General features: G+C 44.5%; 2 protein-coding genes and 2 non-coding genes across 5 annotated transcripts in view; 1 reads left to right on the top strand and 3 right to left on the bottom strand.

Annotated features, from left to right (window-relative positions):
• GPD2 (glycerol-3-phosphate dehydrogenase 2) overlaps positions 1-8,038 on the bottom strand; it is a 69,956-nt gene extending 61,918 nt beyond the window's left edge. Inside the window, exon 1 of one of the 2 annotated variants that reach the window (XM_057415717.1) lies at positions 7,902-8,038. The gene's annotated coding sequence lies outside the window, so the exon portion shown is untranslated. The remainder of the gene's footprint in view (positions 1-7,901) is intronic. The other variant, XM_057415716.1, reaches the window with a different exon arrangement.
• The window catches only part of KCNJ3 (potassium inwardly rectifying channel subfamily J member 3), a 644,250-nt gene that overhangs the window by 186,693 nt on the left and 436,220 nt on the right, over positions 1-21,337 (bottom strand). The window lies entirely within an intron of this gene.
• On the top strand, positions 18,428-18,498 carry TRNAG-GCC (transfer RNA glycine (anticodon GCC)). The gene has a single exon. It is a non-coding gene; the product is annotated as a tRNA-Gly (tRNA).
• Positions 18,697-18,768, bottom strand: TRNAA-CGC (transfer RNA alanine (anticodon CGC)). The gene has a single exon. It is a non-coding gene; the product is annotated as a tRNA-Ala (tRNA).

The raw sequence follows: 21,337 nt of genomic DNA, 5'->3' as shown, positions 1-21,337 counted from the left end.
ATGAAGACAGGCTGATTAAGCTAGGGCTGTTCAGCCTGGAAAAGTCTCCAGGGAGACCTTAGAGCACCTTCCAACACCTAAAGGGGCCAACAAGAAAGCTGGAGGGACAATTTACAAGGGTACGTAGTGCCAGGACAACAGGGAATAACTTTAAGCTGTGAGAGGGGAAATTCAAATTAGACATTAAGAAAAAAACCTCTTCTCTATGAGAGTGATGAGATAGTGGAATGGGTTGCCTAGAGGGTCTGTGGCTGCCCCACCCCTGGCAATGTTCAAGGCAAGGTTTGCTGGGACTTGGAGCAACCTGGTCTAGTGGAAAGTGTCCCTACCCGTGGCAGGGGGATTGGAACCAGAAGGTCTTTAAGGTCCCTTGCAACCCAAATCATTCTATGATCTCCCTCCCCAAATGCTCAAGCTTATTTCTGAAGGGAACTGCAGTGCATGTGGGAAATGGCACACATCAAAGCCGCTAAGCAGGAGGATGGCTTAAGCATTGCCTTAGTGTACACAACCTCCAAAAGAAATTAGAGGCTCTCTAAACATACACTCGTGGTTTTTTAACTCAAGCTCTGTCCCAGAATGAATGTTAAAAGCTGCTGTTGGCACCAGCAGGATAAACCAGAGCACAGAAGATGAAAGGGAAAAGAATGCAGTCCACAGTTATGGCAAAGGTTGTACACAGAGTGCTATGGAGGAAGAGAGGAGCCTATGCTTAAAAAACCCTCATCTTTTGCAACTGGGTAATAACTTGACTCTCTTCCAAGCTGAGATCAGTAGCTTGTGATGGAAACTAAATTTTATTTTAATGAAAATTATTAGAGCAAACAGCATAGGAAGTGATGCAGTCAGAAATAAGCCATTCTGTGATCTTTCCGTAACACAAATATTTTGAGTCACCTTTATAAAGGCTCAGTGTACAGTGCTTTATTGCTGTGTGTCCTCTGACACTGTAAATCTGCATGTTAAAGCTTATCCTTAGTTTTGATACAGGCAATAAATGGCACCCTTTGGACCCAGGCCCTCAGTTTAATGGTGCGTTGAGTCCCTGAGAGGCTCTAGAACAAGCTCCAGCAGGAGCAGGGAGCCCTTGACTGGCACGGGAGGAGCCAACGGCATGCTGCCAGGGCAAGGAGTGGCTATTGAGTACAGCATGATCTGCCCAAAGAGTTAAATAACCCTGCGGGGAACATTGCTCATCGAAACAGCTGAGAAAGATTGACAGGGACATTAGCTCAAATTTCTAGCTATTAAAGGATTCCTGATAAGAAGAAAGAGGCTTCAAACTTGAAAGGGGGTGTGGGGGGAGGAGCTAGTCTACAAGAAATGGAAACTACACTAAAGATTTCTCAAGACAACATCATGCTTTCAGTTTCCAAAAGTTAAGAAAGTTAACACAAACTGTCGTCACATTAAGAATTGTTCCCTGCTGCAGCGCGTTACTTAACCAGCAATTCAGAGTCATACTGACTTTGCTGTAAAGCAGCAATAGCCACTGCCTCAGGAAATTCCCACTCCAGAGTCCAGGTTCAGTGAGGACCCAGCCTCAGCGAGGTCCCCGGCTGAATCTCACAGGCTAAGAGACCTTGGACCTCCTGCCTCATGGACAAGGGCTCCACTTTGTCAACTAGCATACTTCCTAAATGCAGGATTCCTTTGCTTCACTTTCAGCCTGACATTTGAAAACCAAAAAGCATACAAAGTGCAACTTACCCCCTGATTTTTAAAGAAGTAATTTCAACACCCATCTTCAGTAGATGCTTCTGAATATCACGCCTCACACAACAAACATCTGCCACCCCACAGTTCTCATTAGGCTGACATAAATCCTAGGAGTGACTTGCCTTTCTGTAATGCCTACCCAGGTAGCTGCAAGACTATCAGCTGGACCTTATCTTGAGTTGTGTAACCCACTCCAACCTCAGGGGGCCAGGTGACTAAAACACAAGTTTCTGTACTCAAGTACTTTCTAAGTAGCAAAATATCCAGTTGATTTAGGCAGTGCATGGCCAGAGTTGCTGAAAGAATGAAAGGAACCAAGGAAGAGGGAAGGAAGGGGAATGGTGGGAAATTCAGATGCAGAATTGTGAGGCAGAGATCAAAGATGACTACTTTAGCAAAAATGAAGAGACAGATGGATACAAACTGTAGAGCTTAGCAATAGGAGCATGTGACGCCCTGTATGCTGCCATCAGATATGGTCTATGAGACGCAAAATCTGTTAAATTAAGAGAAGAAATCCAATCTGTTATGTTGTATATCTGTGTGCTTTATGAGGCCATTACCATGGTATCTGGGTGCTTCACATTCCATTTTAAATGAACACATCTAATAAAGTGAGTCACTCAATGGAAGACTTAAAAATAGAAAACTTACAATCATCACCACTACAGTTTGCATAATCTGCCACTGGTGCAGTAGCATTGTCTAATTTGATCTGCCTCATTCATTCCAAAAGCTTCTCAGGTAGGTGTTGAATGATGAAAGCCCCAGACCAATGTCCCTCCAGGCTGAGCCAAGAGTTTCACACCACCTCTGCTTCTCCCAACAGCTTAAGTTGCTATCCTAAGTTCCCTCTAATTCAGTTTTTGATCCTTCTTGGAGGACTACTTAAAAGGTGGCTACTGACAGCACACATAACAGCAGTAAGACAGGCCACAATTAGGGTTCTCACTGTGGGTAACTCAAGCATTTAAATCTGTACTAATTTGAGAGCACAGTTACTGGCAGTTTGCAGGGTGTGCCAATGCAGGAAGTGGCCAAACAAGAAAAAAGGGATGTAATCAGAAAATAATCCTATCAGCACCCCCCTTGACAAGATCAGCTACCAGCTGTCTCTAGCTTTTTAAACTGAAGTGATTAACACCACATTACATAGGATGCCAGAGCATACTAACTGAAGTGTCTTAAAAGCAAGTGATAAAGCTTAAACCAATCCAAGAGAAGATGCTTCCCCTGCAGCACTCCTAACAGTCATCAAGCGTCTCTCCTCAGCTGACATGGGCCTGGTCTTCTGGCCTGCACTGTGCTACTACTTCTAACCAATCTAGTAACTACAGCAAACAAGAGAACAAAGCAGCATGCTTTGAAGGGCAACCAGAGCTCATTATCTACCTCACCAGCAGAATTCTGGGCCACTGACTCATGCACTCATGGCTTCTACCTGTAACTCCTGTAAGCTGTATCTATAATGAAGCTGCACACTATGGAAGAGTTCCAATGTGTACAAAACCTAGCAGAGTCCACCCTCCAGATCCTCTCCTAAAACCTCTGATGGCTACCTCAGGTTCTTAAATACAAGTTACAGTACTTTTAGTTAAGGAATTATCCAAGAACTACCTCACCAACCAAGCACAGAAACATAACCTACAATATCTATAGACAGCTCACAGGGTTACAGGTCCCTCACAGCCACAGACAACACCACAAAATTGTAAGTCCTTGTACATCAGATTAAAACCTGAAACAACTACAGTTCACCCTGCACTAATCAGGGGGAGCAAAGCAGCAGTCTACTTATATGGGAAAATCCTCCCTATGTGCCATGCCCAAAAGTAGTTGCAGCACTTGTCATGCAGAAAAATAAAGCAAGAAATGGGCATACTGTCCTCATCACTTTTCTTGGTCCCCACTGTTTCAAACGACTTAATTTCCTTTCTCTGCTCAGGTACCAAGATTTTCACACCTAGCATTACACAATACCCCACCTGCTTTAAGCTCCATACTACAAGGAGCTTTTCCTTCCACTATTTATATTTTTAACCTAACCACTTCTTTTTCTTCTGTTTTGTTACCCTCCTACCCCAAAAAAATGTATTACAGATCATGACAGCAAAAGTCTGATTTGCAGATCTTTACTGGGTTTTCAGACAGAGAAAGCAATGTGTTTCTGAGAAAAAGGCAATCCCTACAGACAGAGATGGCTGCAAACCCCAGCACTTTACCCAGGAACTAACAGGAATACAAAGAAACACTGAGGTCATGAGTATACTGAGCTTTCCCACCATATAAACATCATAATATATCTATCAAATTTCATGCTAAAATTATTTAAATTCCCTCCTGTCTTGTTGAAAGATGGCTTCGAAATCTGCCATCCAAGGAGTGGAAAAAACAGTCTCTGGCCTGATTACTGACAAAATGTACAGAGTATGATTTCCATACTTTTTTGTTCTTGTGCTACTGTATTTAACTTAAACAGTTCAAATACTCACTCTTGCTTTCTCTATTAGTGGGGGTAAAGATCAGCCATAAACCCCACCACACACACAATAATAACAACTTGCAAATCCTATAGAATCATAGAATAGTTAGGGTTGGAAAAGACCTTAAGATGATCTAGTTCAACCCCCCTCTGCCATGGACAGGGACACCTCACACTAAACCATGTCACCCAAGGCTAAGTCCAGCCTGGCCTTGAACACCACCAGGAACAGAGCATTCACAACTTCCTTGGGCAACCCATTCCAGTGCCTCACCACCCTCACAGTTAAGAACTTCCTCCTTATACCCAATCTAAACTTCCCCTGTTTAAGTTTGAACCCATTACTCCTTGTCCTGTCACTACAGTCTCTAACGAATAGCTCTTCCCGAGCATCCTTGTAGGCCCCCTTCAGACACTGGAAGGCTGCTATGAGGTCTCCACGCAGCCTTCTCTTCTCCAGGCTGAACAGCCCCAACTTTCTCAGCCTGTCTTCATATGGGAGGTGCTGATCATCCTCGTGGCCCTCCTCTGGACTTGTTCCAACAGTTCCATGTCCTTTTTATGTTGAGGACACCAGAACTGCACACAATACTCCAAGTGAGGTCTCAAAAGAGCAGAGGGGCAGGATCACCTCCTTCAACCTGCTGGTCACGCTCCTTTTGATGCGGCCCAGAATACAGTTGGCTTTCTGGGCTGCAAGTGCACACTGAAGCCGGCTCATGTTCATTTTCTCATCGACCAACACCCCCAAGTCCTTTTCTGCAGGGCTGCTCTGAATCTCAGCCCAACCTGTAGCTGCGCCTGGGATGACTCTGACCCAGGTGTAGGACCTTGCACTTGGCATGGTTAAACTTCATAAGGTTGGCATCAGCCCACCTCACAACCATTTCAAGGTCCCTCTGGATGGCATTCCTTCCCTCCAGCGTACCAACTGAGCCACACAGCTTGGTGTCATCAGCAAACTTGCTGAGGGTGCACTCAATCCCACTGTTCATGTCACCAACAAAGATGTTGAACAAGACCGGTCCCAACACCGATCCCTGAGGGACACCACTCATTACTGGTCTCCAGCTGGACATCGAGCCATTGACCACAACTCTTTGCATGCGGCCATCCAGCCAGTTCTTTATCCACCGAGTGGTCCATCTTTCAAACTGATGTCCCTCCAACTTAGAGACAAGTATGTCATGCAGGACAGTGGTGAATGCTTTGAACAAGTCCAGGTAGACTATAAATCAATCTATAAACCAATCACTGTAATTAGACAGAAATGTCCTTGTTAAACCCAGTTAATTTACAGCTGTTCACCCTTTCTTCTGATATTTTTCATTCCCCTTGTATTTAACGTAGATATTTCATTAGACAGTCTACCAAACACAGCTTGATCCTAATACTGAACTATATCCATGGTTTTCTTTCCCACCTTAGTCAAGCACTAAAGAGGAGAGGATTTGAAAATGGTTTGCTTATTACAAGACTGGACATAGACCTGCACATACAAACAGGTACCTGCTCAAAAAATAGCTACATGTTAGGTGGTTACTTAGGCATGTCAAGGAAGTAGCCTAGTTTTATACATTGGAATAAAGATTGAGACCTGATAGTACACATACACAAATCTAATCCCAGAGGAGGGGCATGCATTCAGTAACATTTCGAAATCAGAATCAACCCCTGGTTTGAGAAACTCGTTGCCAAGCAAAGAAAAGGGCGGCACAGCTCAAGACTTTGTACCTGGAGAGACAACCTGGGCGGGCTCCATCAGCAATCAGCAGTATCTGGAGATAACTTGGAGCAAGCGCATCTAGCATCTGGAAACCCCTTTGAGAGTTACTTGAGAACCAGGCTCGAAGGTATGTCAGGATACATAATGCTTCTAGAAGCAATACCCTGATACTGTAAGAGTTTTGATTTCAAATTGTTTACTCATTACATAATAACAACTATTTTCTAAAGTAACACTTTTTGGAAGAAATAGGCTACATCTACATTAGCAAGATCTGTGGCACAGCTGCAGCGGACCCCTACAGCAAATGGCTGGTGCTGAGACCACAGTCTCCATGGTGTCCATGCACCCTGCATCATTTACCCTCAGGCAGCTACAGACTGGACCCACAAATACCCATGGAGCAGCTCAAGTGCACAAGGCCTTCCTTCTTTAAAAGGTGAGCAGTTTTCCACTTCCTGCTTCAGTCTTTCTTTTTTTCAGCCACTAATTTTTATTTTGCGTTAGTTTCCCTCTTTACCCAGCACTTGGCTTGTTGGCTGTCTCCCACCCTCCTGAGCATGCCCACAAGGAAGGGAACAGGCAGGTGTGCCCAAGTCAGTCATGGGCACAGCTATCCTTACCTTTCTGGAGGCAGAGGGCTGCAGTCCTGCTCACACCCATGAGCTCCCATCAGATGCAGTGGGCACACCCACAGCAATAAAGCTAATCCCTAGAAAAACGCAGGCTCACACTACAGCCAAAGGCTAAACAACATACACTAAATTAACTGAATTATACAAGTAGGCTATCGGACCTCAGGTTGAAACTGGGTGCAGCACAGGCCTGTATATTTTAGAAAAGGTAAAATAATTCTCCAAGTCCTCTTCTCCAGCATGTAAACAAGCACTGCCATAAAAGTAAGCTGTTGCTTAACAGAGCTACTTGCAAATGCAAACCCTTCTTTTGAAACCCTTGGGATATTTCCATGTGAAAGTAGAAAGTAACTACTGCAAACTGATTGTGGAAAAGGAACGTTTCTTCTAAATATTTGCTAAAGCTTGCAGAGACTTGTGTGAAGACAAAGGAGGGGGCAAAAAAGGAACCTGCATGAGCTTTCATTTGGAAAAGTGGTTTGCTTTAATGGCCATTGAATCTACCACATCCATCCAGCTTTCCAAATTTCTGTTGGTGACAAATTACCAGGTAAAAATGGATCTCCTGAGATAAAATTACGTTATGTAAAACAGGCCTAGATCACAAAGTTATTATTACTATGGTCCTGCACATGCATACATATGCACACATAATTAAGCAAACCCAAGTGTATACCCATATATATACACAAAGTTACACTGTAAGTTGGACAGAAGGTGTGTGTAGAATTTTTCATGCGTGTCTACTCAAAACTTTCATCCAAAGTTAAACTAAAAAAATTTGGTAACATCTGACATTAATTATATTCTAATTATTGCTATTTCAGAAGAGACAATACTGGATTTTGCCTTAGCTATCAACCCTTAGAGATCTTGAAATATCAGACTGCATCTTTACTAGATGACTGTCAGTCCCTGCTCATCCCTAAACATTTCTGAGGAACCGTATCTATGAATAAGTGAGAAAAGGTGATTAATGTCAATTAAAAATACACCACACTATGAACAGCTGGGTTTCCAAGCTTTCTTCTTATCCATGGTCAGAAGATCACCTCACAAATGGACTTCAGAATCTTGAGGCCAAATTTTCTGTGATTACCTGGGCAAACCGCTCAGGCAGGAAACCTTCTGGATGGAAACCCTGTTGCCCACTAGCAGTCATGGCTCAAAGAGATTTGAGTGCAGAAGCAGACTGCAAACACGGAGAATGAAAACAAGATATACAGAGAAGTCTAGCCATGACCCCGAGGACCACTAAAAGAGAAATGCAAGAGTCTGTAGCAGTAACAGACTCATGCAACTGCAGTGCTCCAGGCCTTCAATAGAAAGCAGTTCTTACGTCTGCAGCTGTCCTGTGAGTAGCTGGGAATCCACTGCAACTGAGCAAGGGTGGAGATGTGTTCCTGCCACCACTCCTGATACAGTTCAATGCCTTTGCCCCTCAAGAAAGCCTTGCACAGGTGCAGCAGGTACAGCTCCCTGATATGAGGGCCTCGCACCACAGCACAGAGACTAGGGCACGTAGCAAGGAGCAGGGTAGAGAGAAAAATGCAGCCCTCAGAGTGGAGGGAACCCTTGCTTCCCAGCAACAGGTGGAAAGCAGCTCTCTTTTAATACACATGTACTACCAGTTTACAGTAAACAGCAGAGTAAGTTCCACAGGTAATAAGTGGCTGCTTTAAACTCAGAGTCTCCACATACACACGTTTATATCTTTTCCTATAGTCATGGTCTTATAAATGGCTACTGAAGTGGTAAGAATGCAACAAAGCTTAGGGCTTACTTGTTAAGACTGATATGGTCTCATCCAGAAATGGTCCCCTTAGTAAGTTCAACATGAGAAGTAACTCTCATTTTCCAAAGTTCAGACTAACTACAGCTACGCTATTCCTTGTCCAGAATTCACTTTTTTTAGTAACAGGAGACACTGTAATCTACCAGGTCTAAGAAATAAAATCTACTTGATGAGTTCTGCAAACCTGTTATACGTAGATACCCACAAAAGTGCAAATAGACACCGGGGCTGTGCCTCCATGTCCGAGAACGCTGATGGAGCTCAGTCTCTGAGCAGGGTGACAACGCACAGGCAAGCGGGACAGCTGCCACGGACTTCCGTACCACTTCCATGAAACAACCACACAATCCAGTTTTTTACTATTTTTTCCACCTAAAAGCTTAAATAAAACAGGGAGAAGGGGCTGGCAGCCCTTGGCAGCATAAACTCCTACTGTGCATTGCAAAAGTAAGATCTGGGGAAGCAAAACGACGGTAATGATGCGATTTATAATAAAAGGAACTTTACGGTTTAACCCTCGGTTACCACACGTGCGTCCGGTACGGATCGCGCACAGAAAAACCCTCCGAGCCGGGGCAGCGCCCGCTGCCGGGGCTCCCGCAGAGCCAGCCCCGAGGCCCGGACTGCTCCTCTCCGCGGCCGGGCCCAGGTGCAAAAACTCCGCTCTCCTCCCGCTGTCGAACCCCCGCCGCCAGCCCCGACCGCCACTTACTGCAGGACACCGGGCGAGCTCACTTCCCTCTCCGGGCTGCGGAGGGATGCCGGGCGGCTACCTGCGCGCCTCCTCCGGCCGCGGCACACCTCGCCTTGCCGCCGGCAGCTCACCGCCCCCGCCTCGCTCCGCCCTCACGGCAACGGCACCTCCCCTCCCTCCCCGCCGCTAGGCCCGGACGGCAGATCGCAGCCGGACCCTGCGGGAGGCCTGCTCGCCTTAGGGGAAAACGCGTGTGCTAGGCCCCGCTGCCGGGGCCTGTTCCCGCCTCCCGCTCCGGCGCTGAAGAGAGCGGCGTGAAGCCCGGCCCCTCCTCCGGCTCCGGCCCCGGCTGGGCGGGCGCGGCTCCGGCCCCGGCTCCGGCTTCGGCCCCGGCTCCGGCTTCGGCCCCGGCTCCGGGTCCGGCTCCTGCCCTGGTTCCGGTGGGCATCGGGCATTGGGGCTGTTCGCCCTTGCCTTTCAGCCGGGAACTTGTATTTGAATGAACTGATCATCGTCGTTTCTGAGGAATTCTGGTGGTGATTCGCTTTCGGGTCACCAGAGGTTTCTTCCTTATGGGGAACAGATCCATTATATTAATATATATTAATGCCCATTTGTTTACTGTAGATCCTTCACTGCTTGCATAGTGGGTAAGTAAACAGTGCAGCAGAGAGAGGACCTTTCCGACACATCTCTTGACCTGTAGTAGAGCTGTAATATTCATAACCTGGATGATTCACAGAGGAAATCCTATACCAGAAAAATGCTACATCTCTGAGGATGCACCTTTGAAAGAAAAAAAAATATACGATGTGCATAATGGATATATAGAAGCTCTCATATCTTTCAGTTGTCGTCTCCAGTGCACATACTGTGGCAGTATGGCATGACGATAGTTGAGAAATGATGATTCAGCATCCTTATACACCTGCCAGCACTTTTACTTCAACTGAAACTTCTCATGAGCCCCAGTGGGCTCCCGATTTCTACCGAACTTGGCAGAAGCAAAGTTTAGCAGCTAATCCAGCTGCTCAGCAAAGCCAGAGTTTCTACCTGCAGGCAGGCTGCATAGCAGGCCCTCAGGAGCCTATCACAGGGTGACACTTGCCCTGTGACAGAGAGGGAACTTCGGAGCACAAGCGCTGGACAAGGTGAATCTCAGTTTAGTTTTGCAGCGTGGGGTATGCAGGCTTGTTTTTCTCTATTGAGGGCTTCCTGAGCTGAAAGCTTCACAGTTCTTTACCTCTCCAAAACAGCAGATTCCTAGTCTTGAGCATCCCTGGGCACTTGTGTAAGGCTTGTAAATTGCTGATGGGGTGATACCTTGAGACATTTCAGCAGGCTGAGAGAGCTGGGGTTGGGATCTCTCCAGGGAGACCCTTAAAGCAGCCTTCCAGTGCCTAATGGGGCCAATAAGAAAGCTGGAGAGGGCCTTTTTACAAGGGCAGGTAGTGATAGACAAGGGTAAATGGCTTTAAACTGAGAAGATTACAGATCTAGATTAGATATCAGGAAGAAGTGTTTTCCAGTGAGGCACTGGCACAGGTTGCCCAGAGAGGCTGTAGCTGCCCCATCCCTGGCAGTGCTCAAGGGCAGGTTGGATGGGGCTTTAAGCAACCTGATCTAGTGGAAGTTGTTCCTGCCTGTGGCAGGGGACTTGGAACTGGATGATCTTTAAGGTCTCTTCCAACCCAAACCAGTCTGTGATTCTATGATTTTGTATCCCCTCATTCTTCTTTCTGTTCTGTGATACCAAATGACAAGACTTGGAAGAGCTGATTCTAAGAGTTTAAGAGTTATGGTCTCTAACGGTCATCTTTGTTTCTCATCCTTGTTCCCACGCTTCAGGGTCCTAGGGATGCAGCTGGCAAATATAGCTAGGTGTTTTTTGGGGAATCATCTGGAGATTCCTGCCTGTTGCTTCTTTTGCAGTGAGAAAGCAAGACACGCATTAGTGATAAGCCAGGTTCTTCCTCCTCCCCCAAAACACATTGTTAAACTTTTAGCTGTGGCTTTTTTCCATGCAACTTTACATTATTAGTGCACTGCAGTTGTGGTTCCACAAGAATTTGGGATCTCCTTTTCCATGAAGGGCAAAACCACAAGCTGATCATATGACTGTTTATACCTGTAAGCCCATCACAAGTCTGTCTCTGCCCACATACTGCTGTATCAGTTGCCTGTTGCAGTTGGTGTCACATATGACCCTTTACACTCTACTCCCTGTGGTTCCCTGCTTTCCAGGCACACAGGGATCAGCAGTGCCTCTAATTGTGCTTCTTGGCTGTCTCCCAGAAAGTGCTTTTATCGCTGTTCTTCCATGCTTACTATTTAGTCAACGTGCTTTATATGCAGCATGAGACGTGTTTTCTATCAGGCACAGTAAAACAACATGCTGCTGCCATGAAGGATGGGCCACACCTCCCTCCCACTGTCCTTCTGGCATGCTCCCTGTTCCTGTCAGCCAGTGAAATGTCAGTAGCAGGTCCCATCTGGTAAGGCCATAGGAACCTAATCCCTCCCTCTTGGGTCAGATATAACCAGATGACCTAAACTGGATGCTGCAATAGCAAGGTATGGCTGTCAATTCTCTAGGTAGCATTTAAAGTCAGTGAACAACTGCAAGGGTTGGATTTCAGAAGTTTTGCAAAGTAAGTGATATTCAGGCCACCAGTGCTGGAAGCAGTTTTTACCCCAGGCACATGGCAGTGCTCTTATAAGGAAATAAGGTCTCTAGTGGCAGCTGGAATTAGTGTATCATATACTCGATACTCGAGCTTAAAATCTACAGGAGTACCTCAGCTGGACAGAATGAATGGACAATGAAAGGAAAAGGCCCAAAAGTGGATTCATTGTTTTTTTTTTTTAGAGTACAGTTTGGTTGGGTTTCAGGTTTTTTTTCGGTTGGGCTTTTTGTTCTTTTTTTTGTGTGTTTTTTGTTTGGGTTTTTTTTTTTTTAGAGTGTGAGAGAGGAAGAAGAGTAATTGGACTGAGAGAAAATGGATTTAAATGCAATTTGTGCTGAATAATTTCAGCATAATCCAACACACACAAGTTCTAGGTGTGAATACCTACCCCATATATGTGTGTACTAACATGATACTAAATGTTGTTTTGTCTGTCTCTAACAACTATTCAAAACATCATCACAAATTTGTTACCCTCCCACCCCTCAGGGTTGTTGTCTACCCAGATGTGGCTGCATTGTCAGTATCAATTTACGATAATTTTTGATCGATTCAGAACAAGGCAGCGTATAAGTGTAAAATATGTGTACATCCAGTTCCCAAGTAAATATATTCTGCACCCCAGCACTTCTGTGTTTCACGAACTCTTCCAAGCCAGGAAAATCTTAAAGGGTAGTAAAAAACGCAAGTGCCATATTGCTCTTCTCGTATAAGGTAAATCCAAGAATGACTGAAAACTTTTATAAGGATCCCATTTTTCTAGCAATCTCCCTTTCCAGGAGTGGTTCTCTACCTGTTCACATGTTCAGCTACCCCCAAGCAAGGGATGGGCTGTTCTTTCTTCCCTTTATTAGGCTTCTTTAACTACCATTATCTTTTTATCTTAGTTAGTTTTCCAGCTGGGTTTTTAACTTAGTTACTGGTTGGTAAAGGTTGGTCTTCATAAGTTTGAATAATGGCAGATTTTGACAACATTAGGTAAAAAAAAATTAGATACCTGAAAGTACCACACAATTCATCCCTCTTGAGTCTGTTTTTTTATGTAATGTCTAGATGAAAATACTACCTTCTAAGTGTCCATGCATGCGGCTTGGTCCTTGGGACACGTGCCAAGACAAGAATTTTAGATGCCCAAGATCATGTGCTCAGCAGCTGTAAATTGTGTTCAGGGAGAGTTCACCTCTTCTCCTTAACCCCGGAGGCAGTTTCTCTTCATTAGCAAGGAAAGATGGAGAAAAAGATTATCACCGTTGCCTGACTATATGCCAGTGTTATATATCATAAGAAGAAAATCTGTTTGTATGTTCACAAATATGTTTTCTCCTAATCTGTCTTCAGGAAAAAGTCTTTGGGAGGAGCAAGAGGTAATAATGGCAGGAGACTTGAAATGAAGTGACAGAAACAGAAGCAGAATTTCTCTACAGAGATTTTTTCAAGCAGGACCTGCAGTAGGTCCTCCCATTATAAAATAACAGTACCTAGTCATGGCCATGATTAAATAATTAAAAGTATTCCCATCTCTGGCTGCTGGTGTCTGGTATCATTCAGAAATACAACTGTAGTACATCACACGAGATGTACTCAGCCAGTTTGCTGGCTGACCCAGGTTGTATTGCTGGTGTTGAGTCATTTTCCCCCTCCCCTGCAACAGATTAAAACGTCCTTGGTGTTTGTGTGCACATGTGTATCTGAAAAGAGAAAGTGGCTCATTTTTGTATTAAAACTAATGTGTTACTATCATGATTGTGTCTCATTGTTTGCTGTTATATAAAGATAACACATCAGGGCTGAATCACAGAAACAAATGCAAAAAATTGCAGTCTTAAAAGAATAAGGTGACAGGTCACATTCATTGTTGTAGAACAAATGCAATAATTAATTGCCCTCTCCCTGCAGCACAAGCAACTACTAGAGAGCTAGGCAGTGAAAAGGAGCCATGTGGAGTATCCATATTCTTCTAGGGCAAACAGCTGAGGTAGGTCTAACAGAGAACATGAATTTCACTGGGAGAGAGAGAAAAAAGAAAGACACTATCTTACAGAAAGCAAGACTGCTTGGACTATTCAAGAGTGTTTATTTTCTATTGTTTAAATATCTTTGTTGTGGCAGGAAATATAAAAAACGTGATTTATTTTGTCTTCATTTGTGCCAGAGTGAGAGATTATATTCAGAAAATAGAACACAAAAAGCTTTTTGGAATTTGTGCTGTATTTTTTTTTTTCTCTCAGACAGTGACAGGCCAGAATCAGCCCATGTGAAAATACACTTTTTATCCAGGTATGTTCTCCATTGAATTGTTTAGGGAAAACCTTATAAAACTTATTCAAAGATATATACAATCACTTTGAAATCCCTCACCTATATTCCAGTACATAATAAATAGGCAGGATTTGGGGCTCTTGTTCCAATGCCTGTTTCACTAGCATTGCTTGCCTGATGGCTTTTGTTTGTCACCATTTGAACTGTACCTGGGACAGGGTGTCCACAGATTTATAAGGAATTTATGCAGATTGCCAGCAACATAATCAATATTTGGGTTGGGAAAAGTTATTTTAAATAACCACATATATCATTATCAGTTTGAGTTTGGTGACCTTTTGTAATCCAGAACTGTTCAGTTGAAAACGAAAGGATATAGGAAAATCTGTAAGTTCCCACTTGGCTGATACGTGAAACAAATCAGCATTACTGAATGTAAATGACTTCCCTAGGTGTCCGAGCCTGTGGATTAGGTATTGTGCCCTGGCTTCCTCTTAGCACTATTTTTGATCATGCCAGCCATCCTGCAGCTTCCCCAGAATTTAAGATTGTTCTAGCTCATCTGCAGACATATTCTTCCTTGCAGATTTAAATAATTAATTGGGACGTGCCTAGTGGGTCTTGAGATAAACTTAAAAGAAGCAGCAGGTATGTGTGACCAAGTGACCTTTTGCTGTCCTGCTCGTCCCTGTGCTCTCACTGTGCTCAAAGGGACGCTGTCAAAATTGCTAGGCCTTAAAACTTTAACCTGCACTGACAAGTTGTTCTACATTATAAGTCTTACCTAAAAGATTACCACGGTTGTTTTGTTTGTTTTGTTTCAACAATCTTTGCTGAAGGCTCTGCAATATGTATTCATTTGTCCTTTTGGGTAGGTGGATATTTTTAAATGCCTGGCTTATTCCGTGACCTGTTAAAATCAAGTTGATGTGCGTGTACTCCACTCAGTGGAGAGCTCACCAGAGATGGTATAGTTTTTCTGCACTCTGGAAGCAGAGAAAAGAGCACACTTTGCAAGCGTTTACTGAAGAGGACTTAGAAGCCATTTTGAAAGGCCTGAAGTTATCTTTCATTATTTTGGGGGCCAGTAAGAAGTCTTGGCTAGACTTCTCCAGTAATGTTAAGTACTATGTATGTGTTAGTTAAGCATGAGAAACCAATGATTGGGCAGTTGGTTCTTACAAAGAGGTATGTTATGTTTCAGGCCGCCCTGAATTACTCCTCAGGCATTATTTCTAACAAGATCTCCCTTTCATACAGCACATGAAGAGGTTCATCCGAGCAAAGAGTACAGCTACATTTGTGGCATCACACTTTCATGTGTATAAGGATTGATGCAACACCAGTTTTAAAGCAGGTGGCTGCACAGCCGCAATTGTAACGAATGACATGGGAACATGGGTCCATGTGTGCTTGGGCAGAGGGAATGAGTGTTATCCACTCACCCCACCCCAGGTAATCCACACCTGCAATTTTAAGTTGATTTGAGCTGTTTCACCACTGCCTATTAATCCCTACCTTGTTCCTACTGCAGCCACAGCAGCTGAACTTGGGATGTTTGAGTCTACAGGTGACCCTAAGCTACAGCATCTTCCTCAGAGATACACAGCAGAGTCAACAGCAGACCTGGAGTTCCATGGCTCGGCTCTGCAGCAGCAAAGCCCATGGGAAGGCACTGTGTCAAGCCTTAGGCAGAAGCATCAAGGTACAAGTCCCTTTAAAGGGGACCCAGAATAGAAAAAAAAGTGTTTGTCCCCTTCTGGGGGATAAAAAGGCCAAAGAAAATCCTTTTCCTTCTTCCTGTAATAAGTTTTGCCTTGTTTCTGGTGAACGTCTGTGGCATCTCCTTAGCTGCCTGAAAGACTTGAAGAAGACCAAAGGGGATGATGTCCCAAGTCCCTCACAAGGTAAACCCTCCCACCCATTCATCAGATACTGGGTAGAAATGTACAAAAGTACATTTTAAGCAATCTCACTAAAAAGTATTTCCCTAGATTCTATAACTTTATATGAAGTTGGATTCTTGATGCCATTCAAGCCATCTTCTGAACTCCTACAATTACAGATATTTGATAGATGACAGCTAGAGACACATTTTTTTTAATGAGGTATCTGTACTTAAATTTCAGACAGTAATTTCACTGGATGGTCCTGCACTGCTCTGCTGTCTTTGCACAGAACATCTCCTTCTGCATTGAGGTTTTTCAGGGAAGATTCTCCTAACCACTGTGATGATTAAGACAATGTCCAAAAGACTGTATCACTGGAACAGGATGCATATTCTTAATCAGCTGAACTGATCCTATGAAATTTTCATCAGTTCTGAGGCTCCAGACCACCATTGTCTAATATTACAGGTCTCAATTCTCTCCTTCATTCATCACTCTCCTACATAGGGTCATTTTAAAAGGGAAGCCAAGTATGAGCCTGTGTCATGAAGTTTGAAAAACAGTTTCCAGAGCATGTTCTAGAGCAACTTTTGAGCTCCTTGAGGCACGAGTTGCCAGACTCCTCCTGATTTACACAGATCTCTGCAGTATGTCATCCAACATCCACAGATGTTCCAAGCAGATGCAAGCTGTGGTCTCATGGATGTGGAAAACTGTTCTCTAAATTATGAACAACAACTGCGAGAATGAGTTTTGTTTCTACCCTGGGAACAAGAGAAGCTTGCTAATAGTGCAAAGTTTGCTACTGTGGCAATGCTCTGCAAAATGATTCCCCAACAAGCAGCAGTTCAGAAGCACAGCATGTTTTGTGAATGACCCTGATCAGCCCAAGAGAGCCAGTCCAAGGACTCTTCTCTCTTACAGATTGCAGCTGGTTCTCACATCACCGATTCGTCCCTGCCAGCTGACCTTTGGCTGCAGTGCCTCAACTCTCCAGAAATGAAAGAATAAAAGTAGGAGAAAGGGGGAAATGAGTTGGTCAGTGGTTGCTATTACTTCAGCATGACTAACTTTCAGTTATATTAAAACAGTGAATTAAGAGTCTTCTCAACATGAATGCTTTTTGCTTAACTGCTTTGGGATTTCTGGTTCTACGCTTGTCTGGGAAAACAGTTTTTGAAGGCTGACAGATGCAACTGTAAGCAATAGCCTAAACAATCGTTATTATCTGAAGTATTTACTGTGTTTCCTTCTGCCAGTGGAAAGGAAGAAGTTGCAGATTCAGTAAGAACACAAGTTTTGCTCAGCTTCTGCTTTGTGTGTGCAGGAAAATTTCACCCTTTCCACAAAATTAATGTGTGGTTGGGAAGAGTTAGGTGACTGCTGCAGGACTGGTAAGCAGGCAGGAGACTCCATAGGGAAGCTTTAGGTGTTAATGTATGTTCACACAGGAACCTGGAACATTATCTGTAGTGCCAGATACAGATAGGTGTTTTCTGAAGAAGAAAACACCTCTTTTGCAATGATTGATGGTAGGTGCCCATTCTGCCTGAAGTATATCTTAAGCACAGCTGTGCTTCTCATACATACATTTTAATGAACGTGAGATGCTTAATCTTGCTTTTCCTTAAACAATTTGGTGTGGCTGTTAGTGGGAGCGCCACCAAGAGAAACTAAATGTCAAGACTGTGCACAATTTATATTAGAACATGGCATCACTGTATTGCAGTGCAAGTGGTGGTGTTCTCTGGATATCTTATCACTGCACAAATTTATGCTGCACTGGAATGTCAGGATCCACAGAGCTACACCAGTTGACACAGCGAAGAGACCAAAGTTCAGGCATTGAACGGTGAGGATTCCTCTATCAGTAGATCACATGAGTTGAGCCTCTAAACCCTTGACTGGCACAGTCCTTCTGGAATGGAAAAGGAATAAAAATACACCTTGGGTGACTTGGTCTGAAAGCTTTTAAATGTAAAGGATGATGGGAAGGGCCACAGAGATAATAATAGAAGGATAGGGCAGCCATATGAGGAAAGGCTGAGAGAGCTTGGCTTGTTCAGCTTTGAGAAAAGAAAGCCTAGGGGAGACCTTATGACTATGTTCCACTATTTAAAGGGTAGCTACCAAGAAAATGGAGACTCCCTTTTTACAAGGAGTCATACAGAAAAGAGCGGGGGTCATGGGTACAGGTTACTCCTGGGGTGGTTCTGGCTGGACACAAGAGGAAAATTTTTCACACTGAGAACAAGCAGCCAATGGAATAATTTCCAGCGACAGACACTTCAGATGCAGCTCGGTAGGTTGCTGGGCCAGGTAGTCTAGATCATGCTTTGCCTAGAAGGGTTGGACTAGATGTTCCTAGATCCCCTCTAACCTGGGATTCTGTGATTTTATGATGGGTGTATTATGCAATTTCTTGTTTTTTTTTTAATACTCTGCAGGAATAAAATAGATAGACATCGCTCACTTTCTAAGGAACTTTCTGGACGATCGATTGAGGTATGCAGGGGGCCTCCACAACTACACAGAATGCACGCATTGGTGGTTCAGTGGTAGAATTCTCGCCTGCCACGCGGGAGGCCCGGGTTCGATTCCCGGCCAATGCAACTTGCTTTTGATTTCTGTTTTGTTTTTTTTTCTTTTTTTCCCCTTTCGCTTTGTGTTTGGCAGAAAACCCGCTGCGGCGGGAGCCCAGAGCGCTTTCCTTTCGTTTTCCCCTCGGGATTCCCGACCGGGAAGACGCGCCGCCGTTTTCTTCCTTCGGGGAGAAGGGTTGGAAAAAAAAACAAAAGAAAAGAAGCCCCTGGAGATGCCGGGGATTGAACCCGGGACCTCACACATGCGAAGCGCGCGCTCTACCACTGAGCTACATCCCCGGCTGTAGGGCGTTTTCGCCGCGCGCTATCAGAGGTAGGCAGCCCCAGTGCCCCTACCGCCCCCAGTTACCACATACCTGTATTCCCTTTCTCTATATAGCTGCTTCCGGCGTTTCAGGGCTCCCTCGGCACCGCGCATGGCCGTGGAATAGAGCGACCAGCCGCGCGGAGCGGGCCCCGAGAGCTGCACAAGCCCCGTCCTCGCTGGAGGGGGAGTACCTGCCGGGAAAGCCCTTCCCCTCCCCGCAGTCCGCGTTTTAACGCCTGCGCTCCTCTACCTCTGCCTCTCGGTCCCTGACCAGTGTCTGTACCCCAAACTCCCTTCGGGACCCTCGGAGGCTTCAAAGGGACCGGAGCCGCAGCTAGGAGGAAAGACCCTGAAAACCTGCCTAACCCGCCTGCTTCTTAAGTGCATTTTCCTTAATCTCGGATTTTTCTAACAACTCTAAGCTTCTAAACTGCCCAGTAGGAGATTACTTACTATGACACAAAATGCACCTCTTCTAGGATATTCTTCCCATCTAAGTATGGACTTGTCAGGTGTAAAGGCTTGATACTCAAGGAAAAACAGCCCAGATAGGTTCTCTTGGTTGCATTACCCCAGTAAAACCAGCAACTTCCACTACCTTCATTGGGAGCTACCTGGTCCTGCTCTCCGCATTTGTTTTCAGAATGTAAGCACAATCTCCTTGAGATGTGCTGGTCTCCAGATGCTTATATCCCGTGACACATAATACTATAGTGTGTTTGATGTCCACTCTTAGAAGAAGGCACCACAAGCAGCTGTATCTGTTTCAGGGGGCCTAAGACAAGGAGGACCCTTCACCACTGAGCATAGTTCCTCTCATGTTCCCTGTCTAGACATTCATAACCTCAGCGACTCATGGATTTCCATCCTGTCAGGAAGCAGCATTTAACAGCCTGGCTTTCTTCAAAACAGATTTTTAGCAGCAGCTTTTGAGGAATTACTGAATTTGATTTTCATAATTAACACAACACACAAACTGTTTGATTTGTCTGTTAAGACAAAGCACAGAATAGCAGTGGCTCTTAACGAGGCTGAGCCAAGGGTGCAGGGTAGGTTAATACCAACCACAGCAATAAAAACACAAAGCAATTTAAAACCTTCTCTTCCTTTTTTCCCTCTTTTTGTTTACCTTTCTGTAGACCTCAGAATAGTAGAAAATGAATAATACAGATATTACTATGCCTTTATGGCTTTCTCAGCTGTGATGGACAGTCAGTCCAATTGTGAAACTTCCCATGTGGAAGGTGGATCAAGGCAGAGGACATTCAAGCTGCTGAGAAGAGCAGCTATGAATCCAAAGCATATCATCAAGTATTTAATTACTATCTCTGTGGAACCAATACAAGAGCTTATGTGCTGCCTATATTAAAGTGAAACAACGCTTCTATTGCAGCTAGATCTAAATATCCCCTGGACCATCACCTACCTAATACAGAATAAATTGAATTATTCAAGCAAGACTCAACAGGTGGATGCTACAGGAGAAAATAAGATGGCTCACAGTGAGCTGTAAAGTAAAAAATGACCCACAGATGGCTATAAATCTACCCAATGATAAGGCCAAGCCTACCAGAAGTGCACATTCTTTGAACTTGAGGACAAAGAAATGGATCCCTCTTGGTTCTGGACAGTGGCAATACAGCTCCCAGTGCTGCTACATGCACATCTCATGATCCTTCAGCTGTTGTCCACAGCTGAGGTCTTGCCCAGATGCCTAGAGGCAGCCCCAGTTCCAGGAAACACTCTTCTCTTGTGCCCAGCAGTTTTAAGTGCTACAGGATGCAAGGCACAAGTCGGACATTCAGCTTTCTCCAGAGCTCCCTCAGAAGACTACATTCACCTCTTTGTGTTTGGGTTTCTCTGCTGACATCAGGGAAAAACAATGTCACTGTTATCTGGCAGCTCCTCCGCATTCTTTGGTGGGATTAACTCGTTCCTGGTACCTCAAACCTCAGGCCTTTAAGGGAGGCCTCCCTCATCCCCAGGGTGTTTTCATTGAATCTGCTCATGTTTTTGCATTTTTCATTGATTCTCGCTAGATAAATGCTTAAACTCACTGTGTATTTTCCACAGGAATTTTTCACCAAGCGAATGAATTTCTGAAGTCTAGCCTGAAAACAGTTCTGTTTCAAAGCGACCTCATGTACGCACCACATACTGATCACAGTGACATTCTGAACAGTCAGATAGGCATTTCTACATTTCTTTCTGATGCAGGTTTCTAACACTGCACTTCTTCCCATGATTAAATGTTTGCACTTGAAATTCCATCTTAAAATAGGCACTCTCATTCAATAAAATACAGCAGCAAAGCATAGCAGTATAAACCAAACATGAGGAGTATTCATTTCCCGAATGCAGCCCAGCCGCAGGCATTCACTGCCCTGCGCCATCCCAGATTCCTCTGCCTGAACAAGGTCTCTGCTCCACTGGGAGCTTTTTCCTTCCCCTCTGTCACAGCTGCTACAAGGCTGGACCAGGCCTGTGGCAATGGTATCAGCCATTTATAAATAAACAACTAAAGCTGGTTTTCTTCCATCA

Source organism: Pezoporus wallicus, unplaced genomic scaffold (assembly GCF_028554395.1).
Source record: "Pezoporus wallicus isolate ANWC-B61680 ecotype Strahan unplaced genomic scaffold, APGP_CSIRO_Pwel_v1 contig_736, whole genome shotgun sequence".
NCBI classification, from domain to species: Eukaryota; Metazoa; Chordata; class Aves; order Psittaciformes; family Psittacidae; genus Pezoporus; species Pezoporus wallicus.
Note: the sequence above shows the minus strand (reverse complement) of the source record. Positions and strands in the feature narration are given on the sequence as shown.